Here is a 13,933-nt window from a genome sequence, read left to right on the forward strand (position 1 = left end):
TATTAAAAAAGAAAACATCTCCGACAAGGAAATAGAAAGCACGACGTGCAATGAATGGAGACCTATTATCCTGCTTGAACACAGACGACTAAATTCTTTCAACAATGTGACTCAAAATAATGATAAAATAGACTGATTGATAGATTTATTGATGTCAAATAATGTGCTGATGGTGACATTTTCCACCAGTCCGCTGCGCTCTGCGACACATGCTGCTCTGAGTCGCGCATCTGTCTGCTTGCGCTGCAGTGCGCCGAGGGTTTTAATTTTTAGTGTTAAATCAAAAGTTAAACACTACTTATCAGCAACCAGAAGTGCTTTTTCATTTGTGAATATTTTTATCTTAATTCTAGGGTTGCACGAAACTACCCTTTCGCAATAATTTTTAAGTTATTACCCTTTGTGAACTTTTTTTTTTTCGCTCAGCACCCACCCCGAGTGGCAGTCCGAGTGTGTCTACCTACACATTGTTGTTTGTAATAGTCGCAAGGAGGAAAATAAATTATACATTCATGGATACTTTTTGTCAAAGCCTGAATGCCAAGAAAATTTAATACTTCATAAAATTGCGATTAAGACTTCTTAATACTTTTTAAAGGGCCTTAATTTTCCGACATTTGATTTATCAACTTTTAATACTTTCTAAGACCCCGCAGACACCCTGTGAGCATAATTACAACTAGTTTCTACATGAACAGAATCAGATAAAATAAAGCAGCTGCTTGTTGTTGGGGCCCTCCAGGGTTCAAACCAGTCGTCTGAGAAAAGTCAACTTCTGTAGAAACACTGATACATTAATTGGAAAAGCCTAAATAATATTCTAATATAATCATGACATTTAAAGGTGGCTTATATTTATTGTTATGGTGGAAATGACAAACTGTTGGTTTGGGACAAGTATGTTACATGTATGTTACTCTATGGTAGAAAAATGATGTTTGATATCTGACCGATCTCATGAACCTAATGCACTTGAGCTGACGTTAATTTCTTACAATGACGGGCACATCCTCTATCAATTAATAAGATCAACAAGATGATATGATGTGTTTTAAAGTTTACATTTTGCCTTTCCTCAGTGTGTTGCATCTGATATAAAGTGCTGCCGGTGAAGTTTTCTCATAAAAAAGACAAATTACCGATTCAGCAAGAGATTCAATAACCTCCGAGCTCGGGGAATCCAGGTATTTTGCCAAAGGGGAACCAGCCATCAGAACACAACCCTAATTAGATGCCAAGTTAGCACAGTGTAACATACAGCTGTAGTATCATAAAATCCTCCAGGAGACTCCTGTGTTTCTGTTGTTATTCAAAGAAATGTTTCAACTGTTGATTTACAGTGATAAAAGAAAAAACACTTGTGGAGCCAGTATCTCCTCCGACACAACAACCTGCTGACGACGTGACAAAAACCCACCTGTGTGATAAAGCCCTGACACCTGGCTCTGCAGGACCTCACCTACACATGAGGCGAGCTGACCTGCAGCCTCCTGCAGCTTGTTTTGTTTGTCAGCTTCAGTATATGGATGGCACAGACTGAGCCGTCCCTCCCACACAGCAGCAACATATCAGAGACCACCAGTCGGCTGTAAACAGTGGGCCGAACCCCGCGGTGGGAGAGCAGCTGATCCCTGCCAAATGTCAGCCGGGCCACCCCGAGCAGACGGCGGCCTTCCTGCTCCTCCAAGCACCACTGAAACCCGCTGCTCAGCTGCTGCGGGACACTCATTAACTCAGAGGGTAACTCAAGTTCAACCCAACGACATCGTTCATGAGGAAGCTGAGAGGGACAGAGGACAGATCTCCAAACATGAGCTCAGTGCAGCAGACATGACTGCTGGGTTGGGAGGACACTCGATGGTCGCACACACACTGAAATATCAAGATCTGTTCCTCCAATAAGACAGTGTGCCCTGCTGAAGTGCCACTGAGCAAGACATAGAGTCCCTTCCAGCTCCATTAGTGTGAGTCGCATCTATTGATGGCTAAAAATGTCATTTATTCATACATCTATTTTACTTTAAAGAAAATACTGCACTATACAGCTGAAAATATGACTCACATAAATTACAATTGTGATCATTATCCTCTCTTCATATTAAGAGCATAAATCCAAATCATTCTCTTGTTGCAGCTGCTCCAGTGTGACCATTTGCTGCTTTTCTCTGTACATCACTGTACACTGAATATCACTGGGTTTTGGACCGACTGCAAAATGCATTAAACTTAGTGAGAGACTTAAAATCATAAACCAAGAAGAGAAGTGATGAAATGTGAGGTGGTGTATAAAGCAATTTGGACTTGACAACAGATGAGAAAATCATGATGACACTGAGGCTGTGTGCTGTCTTTGCAAAATGTAAATCCCATAAAGTTAAGTTACCATGGTAACAGAAAACTGCAGGCATCAAACAAAATGGAAAGAGACAGCTGGGCTAAAGGTGACTGTGACAAGTGCAGCGTTTAAGATTTTTCAACTCTTGGCAACCAAAAAAAATAATCAAAGGTGCAGAGCTCAGAACAGAAGAGAGGCTTAGGGCCTCACACACAAGTGGCATTAATAGCACAGTGTAAATACATGATGCTCCACTTCAGATCAGCTGCTGAGTCAAAACCTAGTGGTAAAATTCAGAATACAAGTCTGGATCGGTGTTTGGCTTCATATCAAACTGGTTTGAAAGATTGTACACCGGCCCAACACGACCTGAATTTATGAATACCCATTGTTGCTTTGTGTGATAAACATGCACCTGAAGCAACAACAACAATGGCGAATTACTGGCAATGTAAAGCAGCAACTCAACCTCATCATCCATCCACACATGTGAATCACATTTAGTTTTTGGTTTTGCCATCACACCTTTGAGAAAGGTGTTAAATAAATAAAAGGGGAAGGTGTTACTACAGCCGAAGGAAGATAAGACCACTGCACATGCCCAGAATCCTCTTCTCTGATATTTGACATAACATTGACGTAGCCATCTACTGGCCCAGCCAGGGCTGAAAATTAACACTCGCCAAGCAGCAAATGCGGGTAGATTTTACATTTGGTGACTAAATCTCGGAAGGCTATCCGCCACAATGGCGGGTAAATGTTTGTACCAAAATAGTCATGTAATAAATCATATATATAATAGCTATTTGACTATGTGGCTAAAGCAGACCGGCGCTCTGCTTGTTGTGTGTCGCGCTTAAATTGCCCCCCGCTGCATCAAGGAACCTGTAGGCCTACTCGGAGGATGCGTGCACATGTAGGCATATTGCGTGCCTAGATCCATGATCTGCTGTTAGTAGCAAGTAAGCTATCTCCACGGGCGTCATGTGGCGACATTTACCAGGTGTAAGTAAACCAGCGACAAAATGAAAAAACACCAACGAGGATGAAACTGAAGCTGTAAAAGAAAAGTTTTGTGAGACATGGAGGTTCGGTGATAACGGCGTTTCAAGAGGCTGACTACACTACGATGCTGATGGTGCAGTAATGAGCTGTAATGTATGTCGGCAGTATGCTTAAGAAAAAAAATGTAACAACTCGTTTGTCATTGGTAACAAAACGATGAAGCTGGAGAACATCCGTGACCATGAACGCAGCAGGTGTCACACAACCTGCTATAACTGTAAATTACTGTTATGTTTGAAGTACAAATATTTGAAGCACAAAGTGCAAATGGAATTTTGAGCTAAAAAAAATTTCACTCTGGCCTCTCCTTTAAGCTTGTATTTAGTCTCTATAAACAGACTCTACATTCAGTGAATGTAGAGTCTGTAGGCAAACCCCGGAGATCTTGCCTCCAGAAGAAGAGCGGAAGAGCCCTGGTTTCTGGTTGTAGGCTGTTTGTAGTCCGCGCGATATTGACCAATCACGTTTGAGCCGGCTGCAGTTGTTGCCAGGTTAAACGGTCCGTGCGGTGAACTAACGAGGCGGAACATAATTGGCATCATTGCAAACACTGAATCGATCGCAATGGTTCAGCATATTTACTTATATATAAACGGAAGTTGGAAACGGAAATTCGCCTCCTCCGCCCAAATCAAACCGGAATGCCAAAAAATCGGGGATCTGCCCCCAGAGGCTGTATCGCTGTCTGCCGGAAGTCAGATGCCGAATACAGCCGATGGGTTCCGAGAATGGCTTGTAAAGTACTGAAACAAATGTTTATGTGGCAGAAAAAGGCAATTCGGTATTTTGGCTGGTGAAAAATATGCTTGGCCAGTGGATTTTTTCTTCTACCAGTCCCCTTGGCCGGTGAGCCAAAAAGTTAATTTTCAGCCCTGGGCCCAGCATGCTTGTTTGAACAACTGGAATCACTACGTTGTAATGTGGGCAGAGATATTTTGTAAATCAAATATCATGCGGACAGAATTTGTTTTTTTTTTTTTTTTTAACAGAGAAGAAAAATATTTTCAAAACTATCTTGCAGACGAGACCTGAGAGTTAAAGTGGCTATAACTGATATCTTTATAACAACAGTGTATTAATGACAACGTGACAATGAGCGGGGTCGTTGGTAGTAATGAACCTACAGAGAATCATCACCTGAATCCGCAGCTCCCTGTCATCAACCCAAACAGCACACTGTACACGACTCTCTCCCACCATCCACTGAAACTAAACTCTAAACTCACATATTTAATTGCTTTTTTACAATCTCCAATTTTCCGAAGCACTGTCATTAATTATAAACAGAGGTGAACTCTAACATGCGTACCTCAGTGTTGGCTGCAACCTGAAGGTTCATTTTCTACAACATAAAACCTCCAGCTGCCACAGGCGTATACGCTTCAGCAGTTCCACCAATTGTATAAATAAAAAATAAAACTCACACGGCTCAGCAGGTGATTTCAGGGGGTTTTATCAGGTCAGGAGCAGCTTGCGAGTGCAGAGCGGAGGGAGTGTGTCGAGGGAGAGCAGCTCTGCGGCGCTCAAAGAACCCCATTTATTAAAACCCATTTAAAACCACACTTCAGCACTGAGTCACAGGCTCTCTGTGGACGAAAGCAGAAAACAGACAGGCAGGCAGACCCTGGACACAGACACTCCTGTTTAAATTGTCTCACATCTCACATCCGCATTACACTTCTCACGGGAGAAAAAAAGTAAAAGGTTAATTTTTTTTTAAAAGCCTCTTGTTTGCTGCTTCAGCCTGCAGCTCCACACACGACCCAAAGCACCGAGTACAAACATGTAACCTCACAGAATCACAGAATACAGTTCTCTAATCAATGCTTTTACATCAACAATGCATGATATGGCTATATATTAGGGGTGTAATGATCCATTGATCTGCATCTATACATCGATTCAATGATCAACGATCCAATATCATTGATGCAGAGTAAAATCTTCAATCCATTTCATCATCTTTAGGTTACACCTTTCTTTTGAAATTCTGTGTCACTGTCAAACGAGAGTATTCGAGTATTCGATTTGGACATCGGAGTAATGTGACTCACTGGATATAGACTGTGACTGTAAACCTGCCATTGGCTGGCAGATTCATGCCGGCATCTCCCCCTCTTCCCATCTGCGTGTTACTGTTTTCAAATCCCCTTTGTGACAGGACACAACAACCTACATGCTGAAAATGAAAAGTTTTGACGAAGATTTGGATCATGCAGTCAGGATTGCTTGGATCTTACGGTGAATTGTAATAAAGATCTGCAACGGATAAAACAACTTGTGAACGCACCTCAGAAAAGCCCAGACTCCATCAAGCCTGATGTTGATCTGTTTTTTGACAAGGCCAGTCGGAGTTGATTTGCCACATCTTTTTACCCTGGCAGCAGCAAGCACCAGTGTGAGTGACTTCACCAATATACCGATCCATTCTACTTCCCACAAGCTTCTGTGATATCGTCGTGATAACGTTTTGCAGGAGCCACAACAGTCAGCAAATCATCTGCGGTTTTAACGGGTCCACTGAGCTCCTCCAGAAGTATAGTCAAGCTCTACTGCAACAATGATCAAATTGTCTTTTTTATGACTAAAAGTTGAATCATACAGTGACATACGTCTGTTAGGCCTACTACTTTGTGGCGTTTTCTTTTGCAGGTAATTAGCCATTTTGATGGCAGTGCTCGCCTCCCTACGCGCACATGTTCCACCAAAACAAGTTCCCTCCCAACTAGGGATGGGCAAACGATCAAAATTCATTATTCGATCATCAAAAAAATTAACAATCAATTATTGATTAATTGATAAGCGAGTATTTCAAAAGAGAGAAAACAAAAGAGTGCAGTGCAGACTGTCGCCACAAGAGTTTTGAGCTTCAACCCCCCAGGCCAAAGAGGAAGAATGGCGCGCATGCACAGTTCACCCCTGGGTGTTTACAACCATTGCCAGCTAGAGTTACAGGCTTCAGTTTTCAGCAAAACCTCCATTTTTCAATGGCGTAGTGTTTTCAGAGGCCTCAAGGGAAGCCGCCGAGGTTTTGGGAGCCTCCATCTGTTTCTGATTTTTTGCCTGGCATAGGTCCGGCGGGGGTCTCGTAGGTCTGTCGAGCCACCGTGCTTGCCGGGCGGAAGGGTCTCGTTGGCACAGCGACTCACCGGGCGGGGGGTCTCGTTGGCACGGCAGCACGGCGACTCGCCGGACCTATGCCAGGCATTGTAGGGGAAACACTGCGACTATCGATCAAAATTATTTGTGACCGATCAATTAACAATCAATCATCGATAATCGAAAATTGATGCCCATCCCTACCCCCAACATTATTTTGCAAGGGCACCATTGCTGCATCCTGGGCCTCGTGCAGCCCAAGACGACTGTGATTGATTCAAAGAAATACAAACAAGCCAGAACATTCTTTATGATATTGTGCGCTATTAAACCGTTCTCTAGCGCTCACACAGTGCTGTGGTGACAAGTCTGGTAACATGAGACCATGTACAAGATAATCTTGGGAATAAACTTTTTGACTCACTGGTGAAGAAAGTGGGGAATTTAGAAGCTAAAGAGGCCGATGCTTTTCTCAGGAGATGATTGAGACCAAATCAGAGCTAAAAGGAGAGTGAATACTGGGTCTGTATTCTAGACGCAAAACAACTCCAATGTTCTGCTCTGTGTCTGCTGGATGTAAACGGAGGCAGCTGGTTGCTAACATGTTGTTTTTAAAGGTGATAACATGTCTATGATGTCTTCACAGTTTCTTGTGGCCAATAATAGAAAATCATTATCATTAATGCAGGTTTGCATTATGTTTTCCATGTTGGTGTGGTGTTCATTTCAATTATCTTTCAGATTTCTTTGCAGACAAGCACATTACAGTTAGACCAGTATATCTGCTGCTTGATGCTAATGGAATATATTTTTTCAAACAGCACATATGTAACAGGAAACTGAACCTATTGAACCTGACAGTGTTAGAGCTTCATTGAAGTGAATGTAGGTCAGAATGAACTGTTAAACTGAATAATATTTTTTTCTATTCATGTCGTTTCATCTATTTCATCATCATCATCATCATCATCATCAGATTTATATATTCAGTGTTTCAGAAAACTGGAGGAGGTACAATGATGCACACTGTCTGTGCAGTGGAGATACGTTTTTATCCATGCATCACCACAAATCATCTGTCTTATCTCCTCACCCTTGGGTTGAAAACACAGATCTAAAAAGGATATTTCCATGCAGGCTGGAGGAGTTTCCTCTGCAGTAGGAATCACAGTAATCCTCCCAGAGGGCAGCGAGAGATGAAAACAGAGCGAGAGTCAGCTGTTCATCACAGCCACAGTATGAACAACGACATCATGATGAGGGAAGCAATTAGGGCTGCAACGGTTTGTGTATTGGTACAGAATAGTCACAGACCTGTGTACACAGCCGTATGCAGAACACAGGGTATACAGACTGATGCATGCAATGAGAAACCAAAGTTTGTATGCATGACCTCCGCCCAGAAACGTTTAGTTGTATGCAGTTAGAAACGTGTTGAAGTTAGCACAAAAAGCTGATTGGCGTGCAAGCACAAATGAAACAGCAGGGTTAAAAGACCTGCCTGCAGGTTCCCGATCCGCTCCAACAGCAATGGAGGGAGAGTTGTGTAAAAGGCGAGTACTATGTGTCAGTGCTGCTCCACAGTTGTAGGACGTGTGAATGGAAACAAGTCCAACACGTACATGCTAATGCTCATTTGATGACATCACCCAGATGTGCCCATCACCAGGACAAGGAAAAAGCAAACCAGAGTTTCCCCCACACATTCAGTTAGTTGTGGCAGCCCGCCACGAATAAAACATCTGCCACCACATTTGAATTTTCTATTTTTGGAGCTGGACCACTCATTAGCTGCGCTGTTGGAATACTGTTTGGTTATTAATTGTTCCACACTCTTGGAGCAAAGAGCCCAGAGCGTAGTCTGAGCACAGATGGAGCAGCAGAGCGCCTGGTGCAGTGAAAGTGAAACTTATTAGTTCATTGTGCCAGATCTAAAAGTTTGCTTTCACTCAAACAGCTGCTCCTCTCATCCACGGATCTGATCAGCTCTGATCATACTGACTGATCAATATCTTCCCTGCGACTTAAACCTCCACAGACTGTTGCTGATGAAAACAAAGAAGAATTCCACCTATGCTGCGTTCACGGTAGGGCTGTCAAAATTGCTCAAAAATGACGTTCGAATATTCCTTCTAAAAATAACTCATAGGTTCGAACCATTCGAATTTTTTTTTTTCCTGCATTATATCCACAAGAGAGCAAACTAATACAAGGAAACATACTTGTATATGTATTAATACAAGGGAACATAACTACTTGTAGGTATTTTTATTTCAACATAAACGTCTTTGAAAACATTTACATACCTACACATTAAAACACATAAAACAATTATCCATAACATTACGTTAGAGACGACTGCGGACCTCTCGCTCGCCCCCCCTCTCTGACCCGTCAGGCCACACCACTCGCGGAAGCCGAGGAGCGAAGCCAGTTTCCTTTTGGCGACCATGTTAACCGATTGCTGTGCAAGCCGCGAGCGAATGTGTCAAGTCGGGTGACGGAGACAACAGCTGGGAGCAGAACTGCTTGTCAACCAGCGTAGAGAAATGCTCCATCTCACGCGAGAATTTCGGTGTGCTGCGCTTCGCAGCACTTCTGTGGGTGGTGTGGCCTATGCAGTGCGTTCAGTGCAGCGGCCCAGGCCAACACCCACTCGCAAAGAGGACAGCTGTGGTGGTGTTGTTGTTTTTTCTCCATAATCGAATATCAACTTTCACATTCGAAGGTCCATTTTTTTTCCAAATTCGAATTTAAATTCGAATTTAGAATATTCGTTGACAGCCCTAGTTCATGGACACACAAAAACCTCTGAATTAGGGACACACCCCCAATTTCATATATAATAGAAGATGGTTTTCAGCTTTTTGCCAGTTGTGACATGTCGCCTTGTGAGAAAGTGTTTTCAGTGTACGAACAGTATTTATACATAATGTTTTTACCAAAGTTTTTTACCAGTTGCAAAATGCTACCTCAGCAAAGGCTTCTGTCTCTCTGACACCTGTATTACAGTCTGTCCAAAACAGGATTGAAACGGTATGAGATTTTTACGTTACAATAATTGCCTCAGAAAATGTTGTGGTTTCACGGTATCACAGTATGAAAGAATTTATCTCATTATTAATCAGCATGAACCATAAAAGAATAAAAACTATTATAATAACTATGTTATTGTTGGTTGAACAAACATTTCACGACTATAATGAAACTTGAACCATTTTGTTGGAAGTTTGTGTAAAAAGGGGAGATTCAACATCCAGCTGCATTTTTGTTTTTAATATTGTAGATAAGCAAATGTGCACTGTCTGATAACTGTCAACTTATATGTCATGGCATACTGTGAAACAGGTCTATTGCTGCAACCCTAGTCCAATTAAATAAAATAAAAAAAAGAAAGTTCTTTTTCCCTGTATCCAACTCTCACCAAACCATGACTCTGAAACCCGAGTATGAACTGAACTGTGACTTCTGTGTACTTTTGCATCTCTAGCTGCAACTATTATTTACATTTCTGATTTATTCATTGATTAATCAATCAATCGTTTCATCTATGAAACTACGCCAATACGTTGCCAGTTTTTAGAGGATGGCATGAGCCCATTAGGTCACAATACAAGCCCCCCCTGCCACAATGGCAGTCGGCCTACTGATTTTAAAATAAGTCTGGCTGGTAAATATGTAACTCTGAAGTTAGCTTAATAATAAATCACCAACTAGTTTAGTCTTGTTTTTGAAGAGCTCTGAAGTATTTGTGTGCTCCCTGACTTTGTGACATGCTGCATAACGCATCTCACCCGCTGATCCATTTTCTTACAGTGTCCAGACAATAACACCCTCCTTAAATACATGGCCTTTACTGTGTGATGTCACACCTCTGTTCCTTTTCCCTGAAGGTTAATGTCATATCTCATATGTCATATTAATTTTTGCACTTTCTAAAAAGGTGTTTTATTCACCAAATTAGATCAATTTTTGTGGACCTGTGATGCTTGCTCATACACAATGGCTGACTATCCTTCCATCCTTCTTTGTTCTGTAAGGAGCCTATCCCAGCTGACACTGGATGAGAGGCGGGTTACAACCTGGACAGGTAACCAGACCATAACAAGGCTGACACATCATTCATGCTCACATTCACTTCTACAGGCAATTTTTTTTAAAGTCACCATTATCATTCACCTGGAGAAAACTCACGCTAACACAGGGATAACATGCAAACCTTACACAGGACACTTTAACTGGAAAAGAGCACTACAGCTCTGTGTGTGTGTGTGTGTGTGTGCTGTAGCTGACTTTTCAAAACTTTTCAGGACACAGTTTAAAAACCTTAATGATGTACATTTCTGTGCTTGTCGAAGCAGATTTTTTCTTTTTGATAAGCTTCTCGAAAAAATTGCGACACAGCAGAGTTGCTGACTGCAGGCCCCACAGTGACCGGTTTTAATGGATTAATGGAGATGGTTAGAGGTTTTAATGAGCTCCTACGGAGGTATCACCTCACTGGAAACAAATGATTTCTACTAAAATGAAATCTCACTTTTTGGCTGAGAACCACTCAGAGGGCCGGAGCTGTCAGATACAAGACGACAGACTTAGCAGGTCTGTAATTACTGTATTAGAGAAGATGACAACTTAATAATATCATTTCAACACACAAAGGTATTTTGTAGAAAAACATACCTTACAGCAATTTAAGATATGATGAAAGTGCTGCGGTGGTATTAGAGATATTAAAATGACACATCATAATTAATTGTCAAACTTCACCTGAATACAATCCCTTAATTCTTAAATAAAAGAGTGTATTTAAAAAACAAGAGGTATAGACAGGTTGGGTAAAAATCATGGAGGAGGAGGAGGTGGAGTTACCTGCACCATAATGTCTCACCGGATAAATTCAAAATAATGAACATTTCCACTGCACTAATTCCATCAACAGAGTCGTGTCATATTATTCTCCACTTTGCTGAACATGATTTCTCTGTGTAACACTAACAACGCTCTCATTTGCCTATTAATCTCAACTGCTTCTTCTTTGCTGTATCTTTGCTGTAGATTTGTCTCTAGGGATGCACGATAAATATTGGGCCAATGAGTTATCAGCCGATAATGGGACATTTTCATATTCAATTGCATTATTCTGGTAATCAAAATTATAGCCAATAAAACAAAGCCAGACTGCTTTCATTGATTTAACAAAGGCAGCATCTACACACCTGACACAGTGGGTGGCGGTACATGTACCTTTAAACTTGGTTTGCGTGCCGCCAATAAACAGAGAAGAAGAACAACAGCTGCAGCACGCTGTCAGAAGGGCAACACATGTCGCGGTGTGGACGTCTTTCACAGTTCAAGAGGAAGAAAACAGGACTGCCCCAAGGGTCTGATCTCCAACGACCAACAGGTTAGACACAATGCTGGTGTTAGCATGAGCTAATTAGCAGCAGTGGCTAACATCTGATGGCTCAGTTCTGTTGTTAAACGTATTAATAACCACTAGCCATGGGATGCTACAGTTAGCGATTATTTGTATCGTTAACTGGCAACCCAGTGTGGAGCACGTTTATCTCTCTGGCCGTGTGCATTGAGGGTAGACCATTTGACAATACCCCAGAAAATCTCCCTGTTTTTCACATCCTAATGTTGGCAGGTATGAAGAGTCAGAACTGTGTTTGTTTCTGTTGTGTTAGCAATAGTGATGTTGGTTTGATTTGGTTCAGTCAGAACTATGGAATATCAAATCTCCATATATCCTCACTACACGTCGGCCTTTCCTACTCTCGGTATACATAAACTACAGGTACTAAACACTTTTTATTAAAAACGAAAATGTGAAATTACCAGTTATCGGTATCAATTGAAAAAATCCCTATCGGTGCATCCCTATTTGTTTCACATTAAAAGCCTCCCAGAAGGAGGACAGAGTGTCCTTTGAGGTGCTGGCAGGCTTTTATTGTGAAATCTACAGAAAACGTGATAAAGTATTGCGCAATTTCATCCATATCTACATGAGAAATACATGTGCAAATAATGTTTTATGGTTATCAAATGACGACTAACATTGTCTACTCTGGAGATACCAGGACAATTAGATGCAACTGAGATAGAGGTGCAGAAACAAGAAAGCCATGCGGCATGTGTTGCTCTGACGGTTCACAAACACACACAGAAATCTCACAGCCATAATCTGTATATGTTTGAGCCAGATCCGAACTGAAAACACTACAGAGCAGATTTACAGGCCAGAAGAAGAAACAAAAAGTTTGTTTGTGCTGAACGTTTAGCAACAATAGGCTTCACCTGAGGAGTGTGATTCAACAACCCAAAGAAAAAAACAAGCTCTTTATTTCATTGATTTGTACTTTATTCTGCTCGAAGTCACGCTGCACACAAATATGTTTTTATCCTTTTTCTTCTTGGAATGAAACTTTCACTGTCAAAAATCAACCACATGTACCTGCCTCACCTGCGATCACCTTTCAATTATTCAACACCTCATGCCAACATGTCAGCACTGTCTAATTAAATTTGAGTTCTGCACACATTTAACAACAGGACAGCATCAACTGCAAATTAATACTGGAGCAGACAGAGGACAAAATATTCAAGTAGTCAGTAGAAGTTTTCACTCGCCAGCCAAAAACCAAATGGTCATCTACTGAGTGGCTGCACCATTTGGTCAGGGGGAAAAAAGTAAGTAAAATTTGCACCCAAAACAGGGAGTTAGAAATATATAAGGATATACATATATATACATAAGGATGCTCGAATTTATCGGCTCAACATCAGTACTGGCTGATATTCGACTGGTTGACTGCCATCAGCCTATCTGCAATTAACATGACATTCACTGATGGATGGATAGCAGATGTTTTCTGTTGTGCAAAATCAATTTTGCACAGACTAAAAGCAGGGCTCGAGATAAACAGTGTGCCGTCATCCCCGGAACAACAATAAATGTGTCTGGGATGAGCAGAGATCTTCACCTGCATGCCATCGGGATGAAAGAACGCAGTAAATTCACTATCGATGCGTTGGTATGCACCCTGTTGTTTCTTCTCATGATGCTACATTGTAAACAGCTTATCGATGTTATAATCCGCAGGAGGAGAGCTAGCTACCGTTAGCTGTTAGCCAGTGGCCAGAACTAACTGCTGACAGAGGTTGCATTGAGAAATATTATGATGTATTGGCTCAGAATTTCCCAATCAGCACATCGTTAATATTACAATAAATGCCATATATCTTACATAATTTAGTTCAAATAAAGGTCTGTTTCTTGCAGTTGGGGTAGATAAACCCACCCTGAGAATTTAAGGTAAATGTTTGTTTTTAAATGGAGCAGTGTGTAAGATTTAGGGGGATTTAGTGGCATCTAGCAGTGAGGATTGCAGACTGCAACCAGCTGAAACTTCTCCTGGTTAGAATCCCTTC

The 13,933-nt window shown here is 41.6% G+C and overlaps 1 protein-coding gene across 1 annotated transcript in view; it reads right to left on the reverse strand.

The window, feature by feature from the left end:
- The window catches only part of pot1 (protection of telomeres 1 homolog), a 115,828-nt gene that overhangs the window by 86,149 nt on the left and 15,746 nt on the right, over positions 1-13,933 (reverse strand). The window lies entirely within an intron of this gene.

This window comes from Epinephelus lanceolatus, chromosome 5, assembly GCF_041903045.1.
Source record: "Epinephelus lanceolatus isolate andai-2023 chromosome 5, ASM4190304v1, whole genome shotgun sequence".
Lineage (NCBI taxonomy): Eukaryota > Metazoa > Chordata > Actinopteri > Perciformes > Serranidae > Epinephelus > Epinephelus lanceolatus.